Raw genomic sequence first — 22887 nt, forward strand, 5'->3', positions numbered from 1 at the left:
CACAGGCACCTTCAAAGTACATTCTTAAATTTTTTCATGGGCCTATATCTGTGATAAACTGTAATCACTCACAGTTGTATCCTGGTTCCTATCTTTTCTACATTTTCAAAACCCATTGCCCTTTTCTTTTATTTTATGGCTTTTTTCAGGAGCCGAATAGAATCCTTTCCTGGTCTCATATTAAGCAGTTTCACTATCAGCTTTCCTTTTCTTGGTTACTGTTGGTGCCCAAGTCTTCAGTTTCTTTCCTTCTACCCTAAGAAAATTACCAGGAAAGTTTCTCAGTTAAAATTCTTCCTAGGAGGGAATTCAGTTGCACATCATCATGACAGTGATCTTCAGCATTTCTACAATCTACTACACTACACAGCACTAATTTCTAAGCACTTATCTTTTTATCAGTTTCTTCCACTATTCTATGAAATCATCTAGGTAAGTTTCATCACTCTTAACCTTACACTGTGGAAGATGCACACATAGCAAATATTCAATAATTAAATGCAACCATACCAACCTCTTTTGTATTGTACATACATTAGCCCTTGAATCTACAACAGTATCCTCTAGCATTTTTTTTTTCTTACTTGGCCATATCTTTGTAGCACATCCGTGTATGTCTAGGAAACATTCCTCACCTCACCAGGTCTCAGACTTGTACACTCCAATCCATATTGATCTCTTTGTTCCACTTCTTCACTGAAGACAAAAATTGGGCTTGGTGTATTTTCACATCATCTTCTAGCATAGTGTCTTTCAATGGACAGGTAATAAATTTTTGATTGATTCAATCAATATTTATTGAGAGCTTACTCTTTCCCCGCTGTGAACAGGAACTCCAATAGACAAATTTCCTTCTCCTTAAAAAACCTTATATTATATTGGGGAGAGCCCCAGAATAGACATTAAACTCATACATGTGTAACATACAAGGCAGTTATACATACAGTATAGAGGTTATGTAGGGTTAGAGATAGGTGCTTGTAAAAAAATATAAATTCAAACTTTTTTGAAAATGTATTATATAAACTTCAGGCAACATTGACTAAAACCGGTAAAATTTCCTTCTTGTGATCCTTTTATAACTTTCTGTATTCATTTGGTGTTTTTCCGAAACTGCCCTCTTTCTTATTCTAAAATAACCACACATTTTACTTTAAAACAAAGCTAAGTTCATCGTTTTTTCTTCAGCAAAAATGCATTTCATAGCATAGCACAATTTCCTCAAATAACAAAATGAACACAATTTATAAATGAGACAAAAAATAAATGAAATTATGCTTATCACTAATGTTTCTCTATGTAATCACACTTAGACATTATCTATTTATCTAATGAATACTCATTATTTACCTGAATTTGCTAACAGTGCAACATTTTAAATTTCCTGAAGGTCTTGGAGATTATCTTCAAACATACACACTAGAAAATATAATCCCACTGAAGTAAAGTCTGTTAGAATAGTGATTCAATTTGTGTATACCTAAACAAAAGTTCTTCACGTTGATTAATAGTAACTAGATTGATGCTAGACTCTTTCATGAGGAAATATCTAGGATTAAACAGAAAATTCCAAGTATAATTGAAATGTGTCTTTGCATTTTACTGAAAATGATAATTCAGAGCAAATGTAGTTCTTTATGTTAAACTTAAGTTATTGAACTAGTTTTGTTTGCTGAAAATTGACCTAATTATTGAGAATATGAACCTTAAAGTGTTTCTGAGTTAGATTCTACAAGAAAAATAATTATGTTCAAAATGAAATTGAGATTTAATTTCCTTAATTTCTGGAAATAGATTGATGTTTATCTCTAAACCAATCACAACAGACCTCTTTTAATGCAAATGAAGATATCTTCTCTCAACCTGTTCTTTATTTTAGCACAAAATAGACAAATAAAAAAGAATAATAAGCCAGAGTCTCAGTCTTCTTTCATCCACCAGGTACAAAATCTTTGTAAATCATTAGTATTGCCTTTATAGAGGTCAAAACACGGTCAGACTAAATGAAAACAGGAAGTCATCCAGGACTCTATGGGCAACAATAGTCAGATGAAGGAAGGTCATAGACTTGCGTGGCAGAGTCTTTGAGATTAGCTATTTCCAAAAGCATGGAAGGATGGAGGAATTCCTTAACCAGTGCAGCTTCCAGAGTATAGGCTCAGGTAAAGATCCTCATACATAGTCACAGTTCCTTCAAGTAGATTCTGTTATAATCACCATATTCTGGATGAGGACACTGATGCTCAAAGGAGACCAATAAAAGGCCCATATCCAAAGACCTGTTAAAAAGCAGACTGGTTAACCCCACTCTAGAAGGAGATCTCAGACTGCAGTGAACAAAGAATCCAGACACATGGTCTGGTATGGAGTTTTCCACAAGGTTTTCCTACCTACCCACCATAACCATTTTCCCACAGAATAGTGTCAGTAAGCATCTGATGGATGGATAAATGACAGAAGACAGATTGTCCTAAACAGTGAAAGAAAAAAACAGGGGAAAGAAAAATAAACATACAGAGATGGAAAGCAAGAGTAGCAAACTCTTACTGTCTCCTATTTCTACACCTGGGTGTGTGCGTTAGTTCTGCACTTCTAGAAACAAGAGAAACAGACCTCACTTAGATCATTTCTGTTTTTGTTGGTACATTTGCAGGAAAAAATCTTTACCATTGAACAATATAATTACCCTTGAAGATGGAGAATGTAAATAATCTGATATTTCTGCTAATAAAAATAGAAAGCCTTGACCCATACGGAAGGTTAGTCACTCATCTCCCTATCAATAATTATCTGAAGTAACTTCTTCCTTCTCTTACCCAAGTGCCTCAAAGGCAGAAATAATATCTCCGAATCTTGAGCTTTTTGTAGAGCAGTTGATGTGTATTGCTGGTAGTCAATAAAATCAGATTAGAAAATTTAATATTCTAAAACTTCCTTCCCATTTTGTGGGGTCCAGGATATAGCTCATTGCCACAATGATTATTTGGCAAGTGTGAGGTCATGAGTTCAATTTCTGGTACATGTTACTGTCTTTGATTGTTTGATCCATCTTACATTCTCATGTCTGGTGGACAAAGCAACTTTGCTGAAGATACCAGTATGTAATGTAGCGACCACTATTAATTCCTATCATTTTGGTTTGAGGCTATGTATTTTTTTTTGCTGTTTTTGCATTGTCTTGATTTTGTATTCATTGTTGTTTTGTTAGTTTTTTTAATCTTTAAAATAAAAAACACCAGAGTTCCTTTTGTAAGAAAGGAAAATAAGAATTAATGCCAGTTGGTGTGATCTAACTGCAATGAAGGTACACTTTGGCAAGATGACACAGCCTTTTCAAATTTCCAAACACAGTTTTGATTTTGATACATTCATGTCAGTTATTCTCATTTGGACAGATTCTTTTATTTTTTCTCATAAAAAAGAGGCATAACAAAAACCAAAGAAATGAGTCAGCTAAGTTTGTGAAGACAAAACTATCAACATCTTGGGCTCACATTTTATGATAATCATCTTACTTGGAAAACATGCTCAACTAACTACTGAAATACTACTTTAAGATAGTATTACTACAATGAAATTTTCTGGTTACTTGCAACCTTAGCACTCCCAAATTTCCAATGGAGTGAGACATATGTTAGGTTCATTCCTATAGTTTACTTCAATGTATAAGTAGTTATTTTATAGGTGGGTGTCTCACTTGTGGATTCAGCCAGTTCTTGACTATATCTTGAAAAAAATGACACCTGTACTAAATATATACAGACAGTTACTTTCCCTTGTCATTACCCTCTAAACAATAGAGGAAGATGACCATTTACAGCATAAGGTATATGTAAATTATAAGAAAGCATCTGGACATATACAAGGGACTTGAGTACATTCTGATTTTAGTACATACAAGGAACCCTGGGAAAACTTTCCATAGATATCAAGGCACAATAGTAATTTGTACTTTTTAAATTCTTTGTCTTAATATTAATAGTAATGTTTATAATGGTATTTGGAAAAGTGTATAATAGTTTTTATAAAAATTTGCATGCACCATTTTATATAATTCCTACCATAAGCTTGGGATATAAATAGCTCTTAATAGGCATTTAGCTCATTTAGCTTTTGAGAAGAAAATGAGAGAAAGAAATTTGCCTAATGTCTCACAGAAGATTCTAAGCCTTAGAAACTTAAATCCTGGTACAGTGATGATATGAATGTAATGACTCAGTTGGGTTGTATTTTTAAAAAGCTGCAAAGTCAACAAACTAGTTGACTTTGGCCCTAGTTGTTGACTAAGGGCCATTTTGGTATAAAATATACCATGATGTAGATGACACTGTTTGTAATAAACAGGACCTTAGCTATCTATAAATGTTGGGGAAGGGAGGGTGAACCCTCTCTCTGATTGGCTAAAAATTAAAAGCAAAACTATATGAAAATCACAAATTTAAACCTGTGATGTTTTTTCTAATTCTTCTCCATTCTGAAATATTCACCAGAAACTATGATGTGCTTAGAAATTCATGGTCTACTATATCATGGAAAATTACAAATCACTTATGTTCTTCTACTAGAAATTAATGATCAAATTTTGATTAAAAATTCTGCATTTCTATCAATTAAAGTAACGTGATGGTCACCATCATAGCACCAAAGATTGACACTGGAAGAAAAGACTTTGATAATAATTAGTTCTGGGGTTATAGGAGTTTAGATGGAAATTTCAGAAGCCAAGAACAAACAGCTGCCTAACTAATTGTCTAAAAGAGAGAGGCAGAGACAGTGAGAGAGAGACAGAGACACAGAGAGAGATAGAGAGAGACAGAGAGTGAGAGGAGGGAGAGAGGAAGGCAGACAAAGAAGAGAGGAGGAGAAGAAGAAGGAGAATGAAAAGAAGGAGAAGAGCTAGAAAAGGAGGAGAAGGGGGAGGAGGAAGGGAGAGAAGGTTGTGGCAGAGGAGGAGGAGGAGACAGGTGGGGAGGAGGAAGGAAAAAAATAAGGATGGAAAGAAGGAAGGAAGAGAGGAAGGAGAGGCAAATAAAAATTGTTCTGAGTTCTGTTTCACAGCTACTGGTTAAGATGAAGAAGAAGACCATAGTAAGACGGGTTTTCTCCATAATGTAATCAAATTGTGCTTCTTTTGTGGAGCCAAAGTACAGGTCTTGAGTCATTCAAGCTACCATAGTCTTTCACAGGCACTGGTTTGGAAAGTGAAAGAGGTAGAGAGAATGATATAAAACACTATTCTTCTGGAAACTGCTTTTGAAATAAGGTCATTACATGAGTATAGACAAAGTAATGGCCCTTCCCGGGGTGATCACAGCTATATATAAGAAAAATGCATTTCTACTTATACAGATGGGAGAAAGTGTGTGTGTGTGTGTGTGTGTGTGTGCGTGTGCGTGTATGTACAAACATAATTTATTCTCTTGAGTTACAAACATTCTGCATCATTTTTTCTGTATTCTATTAAGTGTTAGTTTCTGTCTAACAACTAGCCTACAGGGCAAGGATATTTAAATTACTAAAGACAATGTCAGAAGTATAAATAAGTTACCATCAATGTCTTATTGAAATGTATTGAAATATTTGTGATGTTAAAGACTAAAATTTTGCCTGTGTTCCTCTTCTGCTGTCTCATGGTTGACTGAGAGGTAACCTTAGGAAAATTTTCAAGAAAATCAGGAAGATTACTTCAAATTATTACAACTTAATGCCAAACTCTGTCAGGAAGCCCTAGCTCCCAAGCCTTGGTGAGTTATGTTGGAAGAGTTAGACAATGTATGCATTTCAATATCTACACTTTTGGGAAAACTTCTGCACTAAATCAAATTGTATGATTTAATTAGCTCCTTCATTATGGTGAAGAGAAACTATAAAAGGAGTCTCCATGGGAAGGGATTCCAAGAAAAAAAGTAGCACGAATTCTGCCTATGCCCTTGCCGGAGCCAATGTAAGACAATCGTCCAAGGCTTGGTGTGGCTGAGTAGGGCAGTGGTGTTTTCTCACACGTGGGTGATCTCTAATATCCCAAGAAAAACCTCAAGGAGAGAAATCCCTAAGAAGAAAAACTAAAAAAAGTGTATTCTCTCCATTCAAAGAAATTCTTTTCATCTAAGTTTCCTGGCTTTGGATGAACATTTTCTTTCTTATAAATAAGAACAAAGTAAAGGCAACCTTGAATTCCAATAGTTGAAGGTAATACTTAAAAAAAAAAGAGAGATACTTGGTTTTTGTCCCCATAAGGCTTAACTATTCCCCCAATCCAGTGTGTCTTTACTCTTAAGTGTTCAGTCTCATGGAAGCACTTCAGTTTATGGCAGAATATAAATTGAAGCCTGAAACGCTTTAATACTGCCTCCTTGTAAACGTTGTCTCCCAAAGTTAGAAATCACTTTTTAATGTAGAAATGTGTTCTCAGACCTGCTGGAACTTTTCATAGACAAAGACACTACTTTTTAACTTTTTTTTTTTCTTATAAAAAGTAAACTACTAGATCACTTCAAAGTTTGGAATTTGAAGGAAGACAAAGAAATGCAGGATATACCAAATTATGTGCTTAATATACTTAACATTTCACACAGAGATGTCTTCATGCAGAATTTGATGAAGGACAAAATTCTTGTTTCTTTGGAGGCAAGAGTACACAGATTCCTTCATAGAGAGTGTGGTTATTACTAGCAATATAACCAAATATCCCTGGCTCTCCTCTCACCAATATCATGATAAAACTTTGTTCCTTTATGCCTTCAAAATAAGCTGTGTTATTAAAAGAATATATGCAGAATATGAGTGGAAGCAATGTGAAGAATATTTTTAAAGACTATAGACTACTTGCAATAGTTTCTGGGTCAATACTCTGAAAGAATACGACAGAATGAACCTTTCTCCCTCCATCCAAAAGTGCATACTGTGGGAACAAGAAGTAGTTTTCCCTGTTTGGTTTTTGTTTTTGCTGTTGCTACCACAATAGAACTTGCTTGACTCTGTTTATAAGGGAGAACACTTTGAAACTCTTTTTATTTAACTAGCATCATGTTCAGTTGGTCATGACACTGGAAGCATTCTCTGTAGTATAAAGCACTTACTTAAGCATTTATCCATGATCAACAAGAAGCGAAATTAGTGATTTTGCAGATTTTATTGGTCCACCTTGCATAATAGAGGCAGACATTTGAAAAGAAAACAATGTGATGAATGCAAAGTTGTTTCTTATTGAAAGTTAAGCTTTGATTTTTCCTATTTGTTCTTCCTTATGCCTGGAATGGAATTGCCCAAGAGTTTTGCATAGCTAGTTCTCCATCATTTCAGTATTAGTTCCCACATCACCCTCTTAGAGTAGATTTGACCATGTTGTCCAACAGAGTTCCCTACCTCATCACATCCACTACGTAACAACTTTTAGTTCCTTCACATCTCTTAAACCATATAAGGCAGGAGGGCAAGACTTGTAGAGCTTTCATTGATAACAAGTAGCCTACTGCGGCACACATGACATAGGTTCACCACCACTGACCTAATAAGGTATTTCTATGTAGATGTGTTTGCTGGTTTATTGGCTCTTCTAGAGCTCACTTTGGGAGGCTGTGACAGGAGAATTTCAAGTTCAAGTTTAGTGTGGGCAATTTAGTGAGTTGATGAGACATAGTCACTATTTCAAATTTTTTAAAAAGGCTAAGCATGTAGCTTATTGTAAAGGCCTTAAGTTCATTCTTGATATCACCAAATATATAATATGTCATATATTACAAACTATGCATATTATATATAGGCGGTTAGCACTAACACAAAGAATGCTAAAAAGACAAACTAAAGAAGAATTTTAGCAGTTACAAAGAGAATCATTCCATAACAATAATGGCTAAAAAGTGAATATATTAAAACTTCAATATTTATTTCAATGTATAGTAACAGAGCTTTGACATATATGAAGAGAAGCAAGGAAAATGAAAATTTAATTATCATTTATAATTATAGTTTAAGATTTTGATAATTAAGTAGATGAAAACTCAGTAATACTATTAACAAAGTAACCCACATTGTCAAACAAACCATCATAACTGACATTTATAGAATCATCCATAGAGCAGCATTAGGGTACACATTATTTTTAAAGGCACAGAATATTCACCACATTAGGCTCTATCTTGAAACCATTACATAAATCTCAATAAATTTAACAAAATCAAATCATAAAAAGAATGTTTTCACTTGACAATAAAATTTATCTGAGAAAATGATAGCAAAGAGCAATTCAAAAAGTTCCCAGATACCTACACACAGAACAAAATACTTAAAACTACGGATTGAGAAAGGGATCCAAAGAAAATTTTTAAAGCCTACTTTACCCAGAATGAAAATGCAACATGTTAGGACTAACCAGTTTTCCGAGCCAAGTTTATTGCAAGAATAAAGTTACATTAGAAAATATTGGTCTCAAACAAATGATCAAAACATTCATTTTAAAATGGAAGAAAGAACAAGAAAAGTAAAAGTGTAAATAAGAGAAAAGGCCTAATAAAGTTACACCAAATGAGTGAAACAAAGAACAAACAGAGAATCAACTGAACAAAAGGCAACTCTTTGAGAAGGGCAGTAAAATTGATAAACTTCTAGCCAGACTGATAAGAAAGAAAATGAACACAATTTTAATGTCAGAAATGAGAAAGGGAGGATCGTGATAGATCCTATAGATATTGAGAAGTGATAAATAATTATTACTACTTAGCAAATAATTAGTGCAATATTAGTGCAACTCCACCAAAATCCACTACCAGCACAGGGGCTGCTGTTAGTCTACTTAGAGGCTGAAGTTGTAAAGAGAAGCAATGTTTTACATGCTATATTATTTCCTTAAGTGAAGTTATATACACCACATTTTTATCCAGAACAACAAAGAGGCCTAGATCCTGATGCTTGAAGGAAGTTTCCTTCAGCTTTCTCTACTGAAATGACATAAAAATGATCCATCAAAGATTCATATTATGCCTACAATAGTATTCAATAAATGTTAAGTTGGACTATGAAAGTATTCTTTTGGTTGATGAAAGTAAGTACTGTCAGTGTAAAGATCTCAGCTGATCTTAGGGAGAAATTGGTTTGCATGGCTCGCCATTTGTTCAAGAGTTCTCTAACTGCAATTTCCAGATATGAATGACAGGACTAAGTAACTTGATGAACAAAATGATACCTCACTCTGAATAACTGGTTAAAACATTTTACGTAAAAGATCTGAGCTAGACTCAACATGTACTTAATAAAAATTTCAAGAGACAAAATAACAGAATGTAAATTTTTAGGCTCGTAAACTCATTTGGAATATCTGGATTATAAGCAGAGTAATTGCACAGCAAGCCAAGGGGGAGTGAAGAATCAGCCATGCTGCTGTTCCTGGGCTTAGCTCTTCTCATACACACAGAGAGCAAACACAGGCATGGGCCATGCTGTCTGTAAGCTCTGTTTAAATGAAACCTGAAGTTGAAATTTTAGGGTTTCTAATAAGAACTTTCGTGGTGCAATCTTTTCATACTCAGTCACACTACACAGTTAAAGCCTCATTTTCCCCCAGGAATTTATAATTTTCCATTAATGTGGATTTAGGTGTGTATCTTCACCTTTAACGAAACACACTTCTCAGCAGACCCAGATTTCTTGTAAACTTTTAAAAAGCTGAGATGTTCTCAGAACACCTCCCAAGGGAGAAGTCTTTTCTTGTGTGCCTGGGAAACAACGGCCTCAGAAATATTCTGGATTTCTGTGTTTTTTGAAATATACTATGTTTAAATTTATAGGGGACTGTAATGATGATAAACTTTTTCAGAATAAGAGAAAATATATATTTAATGTAAATCAGAAGCCTGATTCCAAAGAAGTTTTGTTCAACTTTAATATACAAATAATTAAATTTATCCCAGTTTTTAAGATGCTGGATGGAGGTCCAGTAAGCTGTCAGATCTTTGTAACTCATATATTTTATCTTACACCTGTCTTCAAGAAACCTAGAAGGCATTTAGATGTGCATGAAATCCTTCTCAGTATTCATTTCCTTTGCAAATGATTTATGCAGTAGATAATAATTGTTCAATAATTGATAGTTAAGAAAATCAATATCCAGTCATTTAAAAGTGACAGTCTGAGTTTTCGTGATAATCTGATGTGGTTTATCATGAAACCGCTAATTTAGCAACTGTACCTATTTCCTGGGATGTTTCTTTTCAATGTGTGTCTTAATTAAATTGGGTTAGTCTATAAATGTGATATAGCATGGGTGGTTTAAAGCACAAAAATATATTTCTGGAGTATAGTAGTTCAAATTTAAGGTGTCCCTTGCCAGTTGGGTGAGAGTCTTTATTCTGGTTTAAAATAGACTCCTCCTTCTTTTTTTTTTGTTTTTGTGGTACTGGGAATCAAACTTATGATCTTGCACTTGTCGAGCAGGTATATGCCCAGCCCTCTCCTTAATGTAGTCTCAGAAAGGAAAATAAAGGATGGAGGAAATGAGGGAGAGGAGGAGAGATGAGAGGAGAGAGGACAGAAAGATGTTTCCTCTTATAAGAACACTAATTTCATAAGGTTTCTATTCTTATGCCTTGATAACCTCCCAAAGATCTCTGTAGGAAAGATCATTTAATATTGTTTCCTCACCTATCAAAAAGTTTATAGCTGAAGCCTCTATAACAAAAGACAAATTAATAAGAGAAAAGCATTCAAATTGATTAACTCTAATTTTTATTTGACCTAGGACCCCTAGTAAGGAAGACAAGCAGGGAACCCTTGGTATGTTACCCTTAGATTTGATGAAACTGGATAATTATATCATTGGTCAGAGGGTGGATATTCTAGTTGTAATCAACTAGAGGAAATTTTGCAAGTACTGTGGCTCAGGTTCTTCCTGGTGCCTCTGTGTCTTTAAAGACAAGATGTTTCCTCTCTTCAAGTTGGAGATGGGACCTCTGGCATGAAGGCTTCATGACTAGCTTCAAGGAATGGTCAACTAGGGTTTATGGTTGGAGGGGCAAGAGGAAATTGAGAATGACCTTTCTGATTCTGTTGTTCTCTCACATGCCATGGAACCATAGTTTGCAATCATTTGTCCTGAATCTCATCACTTCACCTCCAAACATCATCCCACCACTGGGACTTTTTTTTTTTTTTATTGTAGAAATAAAAGGAGGAAAATACTAACAGATCGACAACGTTTTACAAAATAGCAAAGGATCAGTACAGACAATACAGAGTTACAAACAGAGTGGTAGGGAATTAACAATGCTTATTGTATTACATATTGATATCTTCAATGTAGTTTCTCATGAAAACACATATAGACATACAAAGCTAATCAACCAATGCCTCACTGACAGTTTCTTTCAGCAAGGAAATACAGGACAGTAGAACACCTGTGTTAACTATCCTGCATATACATATATACAAACTTTCTCCTTCTTTCCCTTCTCTTTTCCCATATTCCAGTTACCCTTTACCTATGAGTGCTTTCCTATCAATTCCACTGGGACTTTTTGTTTCGACCTGTGAATTAAGGAGACTTAGATACTCAGCACTTGATGCCTTTATGAGCAGCATGCTTTAGTGTTTAGTGGTATTACTGTCTTCAGAGCAAGTCTTAACACAGAAGTAGTGAGTTGTGATTAGGTATTCTAACTATATATTCTGCTTGACTTCAGATTCATACAGTCAAGAGTGTGAAATTTTTTTCCTCTATAAGTCTTAGAGCGAGCACATCGACAAATACAATCATGGAGGTGGATGGTAAATGGCTAAGGAACTGACAAATGTTACACAACGAAGTGTTTACAGAAACAAAATCAAAAGGACTGCAAAATTAAGTTTTAAAACATGTCTCTCAGCTCCAAGAATCATGACTGATTCTGCCTGTTCTACTTGGTGGCCCACCAGGGCAGAGCTAACATAGAAACAATCAACAGGTACATCGGTTATAAGGCACAGATAACCAGGATAAGTCACTGACTCTGTCTCTGGAAATGAACTAACATGTAACAAACATAAATTCATTCCAGGCCTCACAATAATCTTATTTAGGTATCAATGTTCTGCCTTATATTGGGGGGTGACAGGTGGTGATACTAATTCTCTCCTCGAAAAAATAGACATAAAAACTTATGACTTACAGAGACTAGCAGTGTGATATAAGAAAACTTGAAATTTGAATCCATCTTCTCTCCAAGTTTCAAACCCCAAACTTTTGAGACTCTCAGGTCAGTTAGAATTGGAAAATTGTGAGTATTTGCTTACAATTGTATAAATAAAGTCTAAGATAATACTGCAGATATTTTGAAAGTTTTTACATATTAAATGCTGGAGCTGGGACTGTAGATTAATGCTGAAGCATGTATTTACCATGCAGGAGGCTGTGGGTTCCATCCTTAGCACCAATAAATAAACAAAGAGGAATTAGAAGGATCAACCAAAATTGTTTGTATATTATGCTTACATAACACTGATTATTAGTAATTTTAATTCCCAAATATTCTTTCAAACTTATTTTTATGCCTTTTATCAAGATCAAAGAGAATTATTGTTTCAAATGTTTCAACTTTACACATTTATATAATGTAATATTATATAATATATAATAATTTAATTACCTAGTCTACTTCCTTCAATTACCTGTTTTGTGGTTTAATCTTATATTTGTTCACTTAAAGAAGATATTGAATTTTACACTGTACTGAATAAAAAAAGCATCAGCGATGAAATTCTAGTAATAGTTATCGGTGTAATGTTTTTCCAGTATTAATAATCATCTACCAGAGTTAAGCAAAGTGGTGATTTGAGAGAGACCTTTGGAGAAATATAATAGCCAAGCTGCTGTCTAAGTTCCTATTTGCACCATTAACATGTATCAAATTTATATTTCAGATGAATGCCATTGATTTTATTAAAATCCGTGTTTACTAAATCAGATTAACCGTTTACAGTTTTTAGTGGAATTTCTTTTTTGCCTGTATCTTCTTTTGTGACATCCGCTGGCCATGCCTGGTACTACAACGCCCCATAATGCACGCTCATCTGCCTTTCCCAAAGAACCAATGCTTTTTCAGATAAAACTAATTTAAATTAAAGAACTCGGTGAGCATTCTTATCTAAAGAAGAGATATTAAAATATGAGCCCCAATCATAAAAGAAGAAAATTAGTACTCCAGAGACTGAGAAATTACTCATTTAGCATATTATGTATACTTTTATTTCATTGGAACTAAAGAAGATATAATATTTTTCTTCTGCCTAAAAATATTCAAATCACTCCTCTTCAGAGTGTTATGGATGATAATGCTAACTATACATGACTGTCAACCAGTACCCCCAATGGCACTATGCCATGTGAATACTCTTTGCAATTTTATAAATATGATCTTAAAAAATATATGAAAATAGAACTGTACAGGGGGAAATTCTAAATCCCCACTAAAAATGAATGAACTGCACCTAGATCTCTATGAGCACGGGGTCCCTGACTATGAAATAGAACCATGAGCAAACTTTTCGTTACCAGGACCCTGTACCCTCCGTCCACTCACTCAAATGCAGATACTTGTTGCCGGCTCTAAGGTTCATAGACTGTAGCTGGTGTTTGAAATTGCTTTGTATTTCCAGTCAACAGCTAGGGCAGCAGCATGTTAAAAATTTCCTTTGGTCTCCTTGGAACCTATTTATAAAGCTAATTCATCTGCCAGGATCTCTCCCTCTCTCCCTCCCTCCCTCCCTCTCTCTCTGTCTCTCTCTCTCTCATCACCTGGTTTCTAAACCATTACCCACCCCCTTACCCCAAGTAAAATACTGTTACAGACAACGTCTTTACAGGACATGATACAGCCCTCCCAGGCACTATACACCCCACCTCGCCTTCTTGCCAGAGATGGATTCAGCGCCCTCCTGCAGACACGCAGTCACACACACAGCACCGGGAAGCGCACATTTACTGTACAGCATGCCCACTGTCTTGAAGAAACTGTAGCTAACCACCTTATTAGTATTCTTGCCTCCGCGGTGTCTCACTCGCAGCATCAGAGAGCTGAGCAAAATGCAGTAGAACAGGGACAGACAGGGCTCTGGCAATCGTCTCAATGCAGGCTGCCGAATGTTGGGGGTGGGGGATGCAGCACATCAAGATTAATAACCTTGCCATAATCCGGGGCACCCCGCAAGCAGACGCCTCTGCTGATTGACCCGTTCTTGACTTGATGCATCTGCCTGGGGGAGAGGGATCCGGAATCCATGCAGTCCCAGGGGGCCCCCCTTGATTTTGGATGCTCTTTTGATCGTCCACAGACCTGGGAAGGTAACAGCGAGCCGTACCATCTGCAGCACAGAGCAGCTCTCGGAGGTTACTACTGACAGTTTTCATTACACGGGCTTGTGTGAGTGCTTGCGTGTGTGTGTTTGTGTTTGCGTGTTTGTGTGCCTGTGTGTGAGTGCAGGTGTCTGTTTTTGCGTGAAAGGAAATGTGTGAGTGTCCGTGGTGTGTGTGTGTGTGTGACAACCAAAGCAGGTATATGGTATAGTAAGAGATTTCAGCAGCGTGAAAATAATCTTGGGGCACATGAGCTCACGTCTGTGGCCCCCACCTCTCACCACCCCCTCCCTTCCCACTCTGCCTTTCTGCCTTTGCCTTTGATGAGTTTTTGGCTTACTTTTTGGCGGAGTCTCTTGGACACGTTTTTTGCCGGTGCTGGAAAATCAGATAAATGGAAGCTTTGAGAACTGATAATTATTCTCCTCTGTGACTTTAAAAAGAAGAAGAAGAAGAGGCAAAGAAAATACAGTAGTGTACGAAAAGCTAGAGGATTTTCAATTTTCCTTCGTGAACTTTGAGGAGCCATCAAAAAGGTAAGTCATGAGACGACTTAGATCTCAGTGCTTGTTTTCTTGCAATGTTTGTGCTTCCCTGTTTGTTTTTGGAAATCCCGGTGCAGTTTATAAGCACATCCTAGGGACCCTAATGCTCTAGAGAACTCAGTGTGGGGCATTTGGGGGTTATTCTTATGCCAATGGAGATTACTTTCATTTCCATGGCCGTCCTCCCCCGCCTCTCACCATGCTGTACCTCTCCCACACATCTGACATTTTCTTAGTAAATTCCGCATGTGTGAGATCTGGGAGGAGGGGAGGAATTCCAGCATTCCGCTTTCTTGAAGTAAATCCCTAAATTTGAGGAAAAAAAATCAATCTGAAGACGTACTGCCAGTCTGAGTTAGAGGCAAAAGTGAGTCTGCTCAGAGAGGGTGTGGGGGTTGGGCTACAGTCTGGACTTTTATGATAACTTAATAGTAGAATCCCCCCTCCCTGGCCTTTTTAAAAAATTTTTCTTGAGTAGTTACAGCTGCTCTGGAGAGTAGCAAATGTGTGGCATACTAGCTCTTAATTGGAGCAAATGAGAACAAAGTGGAAATTGTTTAGTATTTTGCACCTCACTTTTTTGCGCTGATTTTCTTGAGATTGTATCTCATTAACCTTTCTGAATGCAGTGTCCTCTGATTAAGACTAGCTTCTGTCATTTTAGCATCTTCTTACCTGCCGCCATCCCCAGAGGAGAGAGCCTGGCTGCAAATTGCTCTTAATTGTCTCTTGGCTATGAACGCAAGTGGTATCAGGGATTCAGGTGACTTAGTCAAACATCTTGCCTAATTCGGTCTCTTTAGCGTTTCTTCCTGGCTACAGGAGCCCTCATTTTTCTTCCCTCTTTTCCTTCAGACTGAAATGCAGATAATATTTTGTGTGTTCTAAACTGGAGATTCTTTCACTAAATCAAAATACCATCTCATTGTGATAGTATCTGTGCTTCTGTATGTGTATTTTTATCTCCGCATTGACATCACTTAGTTTTCCCCTGAAGAAGTGAGAATAAGTTGGAAATAAATTTCTAAAATGCTGGAACTCCAAGTTGAAGCAGCCGTAGCTGGAGCTTAGCATTCCTCAGCCAATGCATATGGATAGTTTGTCCTAAAAGGGTTGCTGGTATTTCATTGAATGCAAGCCAGTTTGCACTGTTACTGTGAACACATTCATGGGAAAGATGACAGGTATATGTACTAAGCAGGTGGAGGATGGTATACGTAGGTGATTGACTGCAGTATTGATGTCTATATTTAGAAAGAGGTTAGGTGCAAATTGTAATGTAGGAAATTTACTTAGAGATTATTGACTGGGTCAGAGATTTATCAGCACATGCAACTTGGGAGATGTCAAACATCATACACAAAACACTGGTATTTCTCTTTTACCACAAAAGAAAGTACAAGAAAAATAAAAGAAATAATACCCTGGTGTGGCCATCTATCTAATGTTTTTTGTGTAATGATATGAAAAAGCAGTTAAAAAAGGGCACAGAGGGAACTGTTAAAGGGTGTCCCCCACCCCCACCCGGTCTTGTGACTGACAGCTCAATACAGTGCTCTTGTTAAAAATACTATGGGAAAACTCCCTCCAAGGTAGAAGTGATGATATGATTTTCTTACCAACTATATTCTGATCAGGATATTTTCGTCTGTCACCCATAGGTTCTGGTTTCAATGTCTATTGCCAAATTTTTTTTAATGGCTTGAACATAGGAGAAACCTCAAATAAAATTTCACTTTCTTCGTGAAAAATACAAGCTGGTAACCCACAAAACCAGAAGGCAAGGGTGAATATATAAATAAGAAACACAAACTTTACTGTTTTAAAGTTAAGCGGTTCCTGGTCATATTAAGGAACTCCCTGATACTGGAGGTCCCCAAATTCAGAGGGAGATATCGTTCCTTAAACTGGCTAGCTGTTTGTTAACCTGCAGTTTCTGATTACTAGTCCCAGGAAGATAGGACAACATTTTTAGGTCATTTGTTTTGTGTTAGGACTGGTCTGATTCAAGAGAAACCCTTTGACAATGCCTTTCTTGAAGCTGACAAATTACTACCTCTTTCCATGGAATGTATTTCATTTTGATTATTCCTTTTCCCATTTACATGGTCAACCAGTAAGACTATATTTAGACTTGTGGTGTTGGGAAAAAATTAATTGCCTAGATTGTTCTCACCAACATCTCAAGAAAAAAAATGATAGCATCTGGCTTTTGTGCATTTGAGATTTAATAATTGCAATGAGTGACTCTTCTAGCAATAGCAATGCTTTCATTATCACTTATTTTAAGCTAATAGAAGGAGGTTGCTTGCCAACTCAGGATTTTCTGTTTGCAGCTCACACCATGTGCAAAACTACTCCCCTGCTTCTCAGGAGTTCCTGATGCTTCTTATGCAACTGTAACTTTGCATCTTTCTTTTGAGCTCAGGTCACAGTGATAGTAAACAGCTTTGATCAGACCTTGCTTCAGATTCGTGGCTTACTTTCTTGTGTCTTTGTTAAGGTTTGTTTTGTGATAGTGTTTTGAGGTTTCCCAGGGCCAGTTTTCAGAGTAGAAATGCAGAAGGGAGAGTAGTGAACTTCCATTTCAGTAGGGGTAACATGCCAGAGTTGCCAGTGAAGAGGCTGAGTTTACCAAAAGGAAATACATGCATGGTTATAGTGATAGAAGAATGAATTGGTGGCTTCTTGGAGTTAACTGGGGAGAATAAAAGAAACTGCAATTCTTTCTCTACCCAGTTCCAGTGAGTGGGCAGGCCTTTCTCTGGGACTGTACTCAAGTCAGCCAACCAGACCCAACCTTCTGCAGTTTGTTTCTCTGTTCTTTTAAGTCCAGGGCACTTAACACATGAATAGCTCTTTCCCTCTGCCACAAAAGGGGCTGACAGCTGGAAAGTCAGCTACTGAGAACCTTTAAAGGAAGCCAGGAAGATCTCTTAGTAAGTTCAAGTGCAGAAAGGGGCTCTGGGAGCTGCAGCCTGGAAGTGTGTGTATATGCAGGGATGAGGTGGACAGAACTTGAAGTTCTGTTTGCTGAGTCATTACAACAGTCTAAAGCTGTGAGTTTGCCCTGCAAGAAGTTGAGCTGATACTGTAACAGGAGCTAGGATGAATAGCCTGAGAGCATCATCATACTGCCAAAAATGCAGACCCTTGGGCTGACGGAGACATGCTCTCTGAGGGTGCGTCAATGATGTTTTGTGTGGCCCTGGTGCTGTGCTGCAGCACTTTGAAACAACTTCTCAGGGTCTCAATAGGTTGCTAAAGAAAAGATGATTAACTGATGTGTGAATAGGGCAGAGGTTTTTCAATAAACTTAATCAATTTACTCCATTATCTGCATTGACATTTGGGACTACTGAGCAGTCACAAGCAAAAGCGTGGGAATGTTGGAGGATGGGATTACAATCAGGAGAAGGCAAATCCTGGATTGACCATCAGAAGATGTCAGTCAACCATTGGTAGTGCTATTTCATGGTTAGCAAGTTACTCAAAGGCTCAGAACACTGAACTCCTCCAATACAGTTTGGAAATATCCATTCTTAACTCCTAGTGCTGTCCTGGGTTTATGATCAAATATTATGGAGTGTGTGATGATCTGGAAGTCTGGAATGATAACATTTCTGTAGAAATGGAAGGGGTTACACTGATGACTTCCTATATGATTTAAGACATATCAACTGATACCCTGGATTGGATTTCAAATCAATTGATTATGAAGAATCAATCATTCCTTCATCGTTTGTGTTCAATGTTCATGTTACTATAGTTTGGCTGTTTTTCTGAATGTGTGGACTATAACTCTTTTTGATAACTTTCGTGGTACATTCTTAGTTATGTGTGCATGTGTGTATGTACATGTGCAGAGGGCTATGTGCATAATTAAGGAACTGGCCACCCTAAAGGAGGTACAATATTCAATTTTTGAAAGACAGAAAATGTACAATGACCCAAATCTCTAGCATTGGATATTCAGAGAGAACACTGTATCTATCTATCTGTATATCTATATATCTATATTTCTCTCTCTCTCTCTCTCTCTCTCTATATATATATATATATATATATATATATATATATAAAAATTTGTCCTATCTGGACTTTTTGTGGGAATACTGAGGTAGTGTGGAGTTGCAAGTTTCAAAAACCCCAATCCACAATAGAGCTGTTAGGTGAAACTTGGAAACTGTGTAAATGGAGCATTTATCATAGTAGTGCAGTTCATCTTGAGGGACACTGAGTTGCATTTTGGAGACACATCAGGACTGAAAATCTGTGCTTCTGATTATGGTGGGGGAAGAATATGGTGGTGGTAATGGCTGCAGAGTTGGACAGAGTTGGAATCAGATAATTTTGTTGAGCCTCACTTATCTAATTTTTAGAATAGCAAAATCTGCTGTAAGGGCCTCTGAGATATGTAAATAAAAGATTGCATAAAATATATTGATAACTTCCTTGATGTGAAATTGAATTTCTGTAGGTAGTTAAGATAGCCTGTCACCTTTCTTAATCAGGTTTAAGAATTAGAAAGAGCGATCTAACTCAGTGTATTTACACCCTTCTGCAGGTAGACAAAAGCCCCAAGCATAATCTGAGCACTACGGAAACTGGAGAAAGCTGTTTCTTTACGTTAGCTGATTTCATGTACCATGATTTTCCCAGAGCATCTTTTCTATATGTCACCATACTTTATACTCACAGCTCTCCAAAAGATACAGAACATAAGTAATGAGAGTCATGTGCACATGTCTGTATGTGCTTGCGGAAACACAATTCAAATGTCAGCAAGTGGTGTTAACACTGCTCTTTATCTAACATCTCATTTTGTTAGCAGACAATGAACAGATGTCTATTTATTAAATACCTACCAGGTACAGACTTTGTGATCATTGCTGATGGAAATATAGAGTTGCTTTGCTTGGGTTCCTGGCCTGACTCCTGAGTTTGGGCAGGAAGTACTGCAGTCTTCAAGGCTGCCTCCTGGAACTTTGACTGGATAGTTAAGCAGAATTAAGATTCTTCTGCCAGAATCTGACCCATGTGGGACTGTGTCATTGTGTATGACCTTTATTGTGTTCAAGAACATATTGCAGAAGATGTAAAAAGCCTTGTTCCTATTAATGTCGCTGAGCTGAGCTGTCAGAGATGAGGCCAGTTCTGCTGTGCTAGGTCTGCACGGCTGGTACCACTTGACCCAGGTATTTTTGTTCTGCAAAGTCAGCCTTTCCCTGTGTATGAAGAGAGCAGGGTTTTGCCCTTCAGATCATAGGTTCTTCCTGTCCTTTAATGAATGGATGAAATCTACTTCCTGGTTTGCTGGGAAGGAAGTCCATCCATGATGCCTGCGTTTGAAAACCCTGTTCTATAAAATCTAATTCTAGCATAGTGAGGATGGGAAGAAGGATGTCAATTAATTAAAATAACAAACGCCAGTTTTGTTGGTCTCCACTCCAGCCATAAGCATCAGAATGTTTGTTTGGAATCTGCACAGACCTATATAAAATACTGCAGATTACATCGCCAAGACACACTGAGATGTTGTTATGTGTATAATTATCTCAAATGGTCCACAAATGTTTCTTATGTCCCAGGAACTGTATCATGTAGGTTTAAAAAAAGACTTTATTAGTATAAATTTAGAATACATAATGTTTAAATTCCTCAAATGAATTTAATTCTTTTTAGGTTAAATTATTTATTTGTATTTCTCACAAAAAGTGATAAAATATGGCGGCATGTGGTGGGGCAGGCCTGTAATCCCAGCAATCGGTAGGCTGAGACAGGAGGATTGCCATGAGTTCCAGGCCAGGCTGGGCTCCATAAAGAACTTAAGGCCAGCTTGAACTAGACAGAAAGACTCTGTCTCAAAAAAAAAAAAAAAAGTAAAGTAACGTTATTTTCATGGTATAGATGGTTCCAAAGGGAATTTATTTCCTTGCTGCAAATTCTAGCTTATTCCACAACCCATGCCTATTCTTTAACATTATGGTTTTTTGTCTTTTAATTGCTGAATCTGGCATTTCTTATGATAGGTCCCTGAGTACAGACTGCCTTGAGCATGCATCCTCTAAGTGCAAAACCCATCTTGTTCATGTGGGAGAACCCTTTCTCTATCAGCGGAAAGACTGAGAGTTGGTATCTCTCTCTCTCTTTTTTTTGTTATTGGGAATTGAACTCATGACCTCAGGCTTGTGAGACAAGCGTTTATTTCGCTGAGCTACATCCCCAGCCCCTAGAATTAGTATCTCTGAGGAACCTCTTAAGAGTCCCCAGATGAAATAATGAGTCTGGGGTATAGCACTAGTCAGGGTCACATTTTTGAAGTCTTCCACAGAATCCATAGCTTCAGGCAGATCACTATTAACTTTGATAATTACATAAACCTTACTGGAATATTTGATGCTAAGTGGGGTATTGTAGTGCTTTCCCAAGACTCAGGGCAAAGTAAAGACATGAAAGTCCCTCTGTCTCATTAAAAAGTAAGGATTGAGGAATCATTTGTGGATGACTTTATAGGTGCTGTCTTTGCATACGTGTATGCACTCCTTATTTATAGAAATTTGGTGGGTTAATTTTGTACCTGCAGTACCATATCTTAACATGCAAGGTTGTTGTAAAAAAGAATTTTAAAAGCTGGGCATGGTGGTGCACTCCTGTAATCCAAGCACTCCGAGGCGGAGGCAGGAGGATCATTGAGAGTTCAAGACCAGCCTGGGCTACAAAGTGAGCTCAAGGCCAGCCTGAACTGCAGAGCAGAGACTCTGTCTCAAAAAGACCAAAAAACAAGGACCAAAAAAAAAATTCCCCAAAATGAAAAAAACTGAAACAAAACAAAAAGAATTTTTTAAAAGTCCGCTTACATAGTACTTAGAACAGAAATTAAAATTCAGTTAGTGCTCATAAGTCCTCTTAATAGCAGAGACCCTGTCTCAAAAGGACAAAAAAATTTTCAAACTAAAAAAAAGAATTTTTAAAAAAAACCACTTAGATAGTACTTAGAAAAGAGATTAAAATTCAGTTAGTGCTCCATACATTATCTTAAGGGCCAGGGCTACAGCTCAGCAGTAAGGCTCCTGCCTGGCAAGTGTGAGGTCCTAAGTTTGATGCCTGATTCTAAAAAAAGTTATTTTAATGACATTTACGTTAATTTACTTATAAGCAGTAGTTGTAGTAATTATAACAAGCACTTGAAATTTCAGTTTGCATAAATGTTCCTGTATAGTACTCCAAAACTTAAGGAACGTGTTGCACCAGTTGGATAAACAGAAAAGTGAATATTTTTTGTCTGTCTCACCATAAAAATATGCAAGAGAAGGAGAAAATGATCATCTAGCAATACTGATGTCAGTGGGGCGGGGGGACGTGGATGGACAGTGATTTGGAACAGAGCACGTATAGACACTAAGAAAGGAAAAAACCACGCCGGAATTTCCTAAGCTGAGGTCCTAAAATACTGTGATCTTGGGAATGCGGCACATTGCTTGGCTATAAACGGAAGAAACAGTTACACTGCAGAAGTGTTCCTGATAAAGAGAAGAGGGAACAGTCTTCCTGTGGACTTAATACTGTGGACAGATAAAGAAAATTTTAATTTCACCCTTCCTGTCATGCCTGAAAAAATATTATTCACCTTTTATTCATTGTAGGTATTTTCTTGTTCTTTAATATGTGCGTGTGTGCGTGTGTGTGTCATGTGCGAAGTTGTGTGTATCAAACAGCTTAGCATTTTAAATGATTGGTGGTAAACTATTCAATGTTAGGCTGCTTCAAAACTTTGTGAAGATCTTTTCATTTATATATGTATGCTTTAGGTGACATGTCACAGAAGCAAGGATAAAATAGACACATAGAGGCCCAGGATGCATTTCTTTTCCAGAGAATGTTTGGAGTTAAAACCTGGGATAGTGTTTACTTGGGACTTATCAGATACTTAGGAAAGAGTGCTTTCAATAAAGAAAAGTTTTCCATGTATATTGACATAAATGTAAAATAAACTATGTGTGAAAGGCAAGCATTTTGAAC

The 22887-nt window shown here is 37.0% G+C and overlaps 1 protein-coding gene across 2 annotated transcripts in view; it reads left to right on the plus strand.

Moving 5' to 3' along the window:
- The first annotated feature begins 14497 nt into the window (after positions 1 to 14497).
- The window catches only part of Lrrc4c (leucine rich repeat containing 4C), a 1216524-nt gene continuing 1208134 nt past the window's right edge, over positions 14498 to 22887 (plus strand). The window contains exon 1 of one of the 2 annotated variants that reach the window (XR_001234018.1): positions 14498 to 14856. The gene's annotated coding sequence lies outside the window, so the exon portion shown is untranslated. The remainder of the gene's footprint in view (positions 14857 to 22887) is intronic. The other variant, XM_005384094.2, reaches the window with a different exon arrangement.

The sequence above is a fragment of the Chinchilla lanigera genome, unplaced genomic scaffold, assembly GCF_000276665.1.
Source record: "Chinchilla lanigera isolate Chin_1 unplaced genomic scaffold, ChiLan1.0 scaffold00021, whole genome shotgun sequence".
NCBI lineage: Eukaryota > Metazoa > Chordata > Mammalia > Rodentia > Chinchillidae > Chinchilla > Chinchilla lanigera.